Raw genomic sequence first — 4,266 nt, forward strand, 5'->3', positions numbered from 1 at the left:
TTCTGTGTATGGAACAGCTTTGTCGAATACAATTTTGCGGTGGCTGTCCAGATTGGAGACGTGTATGTCTTTTTTTAAAAAAATTAATTTAGCTCTGACCTCATGCTCTGCTGCTCTCTGCCTTTCTCTGCTTCGGCAGGGAGACTGTTTGCCCACAGACGCCAGATAAGTTCTCATTGTAGGGCTTTTGCATGGGTTGCTTCCTGAACTTGGAACGTTCTTCCCCCTGTATGGGAACTGCCTCATATGCTAAAATGGCCAACTCCTTCATTGTTACCCTACAGTGAGCCAACCCTGACCGCCCCCGTCCAAAACCAGCACCTGCCAGACCTCCCTCTCCTCCCTCCCCGACCCCAACTACATATTCCCTTCTATCTGGTTTTTAAATTTTACTGACCGAGTGCTCACCGCCCTCTAACTTCCTGTGATTTTCCTGTTTGGGCCTCAGTCTCCCTATGCCCAGCCTGGCACAGTAGATGCTCAATAAATAGTTCAATTATTGAATTCTTTACATTGCTTCCATACAAGTCTGTACTATTCACAAAGAAATTGTTGTCTTTAAATTTTTTAAATTATGCGAGTTGATCTTGACTTGTAATATATTTCAATTTTAAATACTTGGACCATGAAGGGAGGATTCTTCCATGGTAAGGCCTTCACGTGAACCTTTTCCCGTCCACATGCAACTTTTCGTATTCAGATAGGCAAAGACTAGAATTTCCCGCGTTTCATTTTCTTTAGGTACAAATGTTACTCTAGAAACACTTGTTCTCTTGCCTCTCGCTTCTCTTCTGCAGGCCTGACAGGCCTGAGCTTTGGGGCCTGGAGGAGCAGGACAGGTACCACTCTCTGCCTGCGGCCACAGACAAGCCCTTTGCCCCGCCCTCCTCCCCCCAAGTGGCAGCCAGCCTGGTGCTGACTCTGGACCCCACGTTAAACATGAAGCCAAGTGAGCAGGTGGTGAGGACTCGGCCGCCTGGCTTTCTGGACGCCCTCCACAACACGATTTCCTTCTCCCAGACTCTGTTCTGGAGCCCAGTGTGTCGGTCACTCTGACATAGATTCTTTCTCCCAAGTAATGTCACCTCTCAGTTGTCTGGGCTCCCCAAATGCCCTTCCCCTGCAAAAGCTCTCGGGAAAATCACGCATTCCCAAGAGAAAGCAGGCCCAGGTCTCTATACTGTCACTCGTGGCGACATCTCGGTCAACACTGTGGGAGAAGAAAACCTGTCACGCTAATTGCAGCCTCGGTCAGTCGTCCCAGCTTCCAGAGAGTGAGGAGACGCTTTCCCAAGGAGCCTTTGAAGAACTGGAAGGAAAAGAATGCCCGGCACATAGCGGATCTTAGAGCTCATTATGAATCAGGAATAAATACAGTGGGGCCTTGACTTACGAGTGTCCCGACCAACGAGTTTTTCGAGATACGAGCCATCTCTCGGCCGATTTTTTGCTTTGAGTTTCGAGCTAAAATTCGGGTTACGAGCCAGCTTCAGACACCCCACCGCTAGTTGGCGCAGCGAACGTCACAGTGAACACCACAACATCAGCCCAGCATCACATGTCTCACTCGTTCACTTTTTGATTTGACATACGAGTAATTTGAGTTACGAGCTCCGTCACGGAATGAATTAAACTCGTAAGTCAAGGCCCCACTGTAGCTTGAAACAGAAGCTGGAGGCAAAAGAGATTTCTGCAGCTGAAGATCAGAAGAAAACCAATCAAATTCCCGGAGACAGATGCGGCCAATGAGATGGTGCTCTGCATGAAACCACTAGTGGTGTGAAGACATTGGAAAATAAGAATAACCTACTAGAAAGAGAAGTGAACGGCTTCAGAGAATGCCTCGGTGCAGCCAGCAGTGCCCCCAAAATCCTGCAGGAATGTTCTCCTGGAGGGAATGAGAGCAGGTGACCGAGAAAAAGACAGCACAGCATTGGACTGCAGTCCAGGCTGCAGGAGCCGGAGGAAGCGTTTGAGAATGCCTACAAACTCTCAGATGACAAGACGCCAGACTGAAACAGGAAAACAAAATGTTTCATCTTTTAGGAGAGTAGGAGTCCCTTGGAAGAGAACACGAAGAGTGAAGCACGCATTAAATACAACCGAGAACACCGCTTGGTGCACAGACTCAGATTTCTGATTGGAAAAGAACAATCTCAAAACTTGAAGCTCAGGTCAAGCAAGTGAAACATGAAAATGTTAACTCTTCGTCATAATTCTAGAGCTCCCACAGGACCCTCACGTGCCAACACACTGGCCGCCTCCGACGTCAGCAGGCGGAAGTGGCTGATCCCTGGGGCGGAATACTCGGTCTTCACGGGCCACCCCGGGGCATGCGTTCCTGGGTACCATTCTCCTCCGGAAAAGGCTTCTTCACCTGGGAGTTCACCAACAAACTTACTGATAAAAAAAAAACCAAGAGACTTCAGACACGCCAATCATGAGCACTTTAAAAGAACTTGAGGAAGAAAAAAAAATTTAAAAATTGGGGCACACAGACAGAGAAAGGGCGCACTTCAAATAAATTAGTGAATCCTTGGCAAACTGAAACAACTGTGGGTGCGAATCGGTCCCCAGAGAAATGCGCCCGCAGACACAGCAGGTTTAACTGTGCTGCGCTGAGGGCGTCATCCCTGCCACCTTCCAACCGCACATCCTGCACTCCAACCACAAGAGAGAGATGTCAACACCCGTGACTGCGGCTTATCGTCCAGAGAGGACTCCCTCCTAAGGAAACTTTGTCCCCAGGATTTAGTCATCTACTTAGCAAAATCAAAAGCAGTCCGATTCGATTTGATATACTTTTGGATGATGTAGATGCTGTTCCTGTGTCTCCGTTACAATGTACCAATCCAAGAAAACAACTCCAGTTTCTTCCTATTCGGAAGGAAAAAAAAAAATTCAGAAAAAGCCACCAACACCCATGCAAGTCATATCTCTTCCCCAGAACTGCTGCCTCAGGGAGCCCCGCCTGTGGGGGGGAGGGGGGGGGAGGAGACTGTCGAGCCCGGCTGGGCGCCCACAAAAATCAGGACCCTGGCGGACACAGAATGGTTTTTTGATGAACTTACAAAAGAAAAAGACCAGATAGAGGCTGCCCTCAGTCGGATGCCTCGAGGAGGAAGAGTCATTTTGCAGACGAGATTAAATCAGGAAGCCTTGGAGGACCATCTGAAAGGATGAACCCAAACTGGGCTCAGGGCGCAGGCCGCTGAAGAAGGTGCACGTCCTGCGCACCTCGGTACGCCTCTGGCGCGTGTACCCATTGAACGGATGTGTAGTTGTGCACCGGGGAAAGGCAAAGCGTTGTATACTGTTCCTAACCCTTCACACCATACTTTTACAACAATGCCACTTGCTCTTTCATACTTCAAATGGCCACATATTTCCAAGATATGTTTGTTATGCTCGGGAATCTCTTGTATATTTTACTATTTAAAAAGTGTTATTTTAAAATAGTATATGTCTCCAGTTTATATCAAGAATAAGGAAGTGTGACTGGGAGGCAGCTGGTCTCTAAACAAATAGCGTTCATCCTTTTGCAGGTATCTGTGCACCAGTTTTGTCAATTTGTTCATCATTATGAATATGATTCTTTTTTTAAAAAAAATTAAATAAATGCTTCAGAACAAAAAAATATTTAACTTATTTTCCAATTACAGCTATCATACAATATTAGATTAGTTTCAGGTGTACCACATAGTGATTAGACATTTGTAGACATTACAAAGTGATCACCCCATCAATCTAGTCCTCATCTGATAGCATACACAGTTATTACAATATTATGACTACATGCCCTATGCTGCACTTCACATCCTCGAGACTATTTGTATAACTGGCAATTTGTGCTCTGTAATCCCTTTCACCTTTTTCACCTAGCCCCCAACTCCCTCCCATCTAGAAATGTGTATCCCTTAACCAGTGGTTCTCAACCTTCCTAATGCCACAACCCTTTAATACAGTTCCTCATGTTGTGGTGACCCCCAACCATAAAATTAGTTTCGTTGCTACTTCATAACTGTAATTTTGCTACTATTATGAATCGTAATGTAAATATCTTATATGCAGGATGTATTTTCATTGTTCGCGACCCACAGGTTGAGAACCGCTGAGAGTAAGCCAACAACTCCCTTCTAGGAATTAAGCTACAAAAATAATCCCGCCTATCTACAAAGATATGTGAAGACTAAGAACACACACACACACACACACACGGTGGGCAAAAGTAGGTTGACCATTATAAGTACGCAAAACAGAGTTTAT

At 46.2% G+C, this 4,266-nt stretch overlaps 1 pseudogene; it reads left to right on the top strand.

Moving 5' to 3' along the window:
• Positions 1 to 254: 254 nt before the first annotated feature.
• LOC139010106 (M-phase phosphoprotein 9-like) lies at positions 255 to 3,904 on the top strand (annotated as a pseudogene).
• Positions 3,905 to 4,266: the final 362 nt, after the last annotated feature.

The sequence above is a fragment of the Myotis yumanensis genome, unplaced genomic scaffold, assembly GCF_028538775.1.
Source record: "Myotis yumanensis isolate MYYU_CA2020_CCGP unplaced genomic scaffold, mMyoYum1.0.hap1 SCAF_5, whole genome shotgun sequence".
Lineage (NCBI taxonomy): Eukaryota > Metazoa > Chordata > Mammalia > Chiroptera > Vespertilionidae > Myotis > Myotis yumanensis.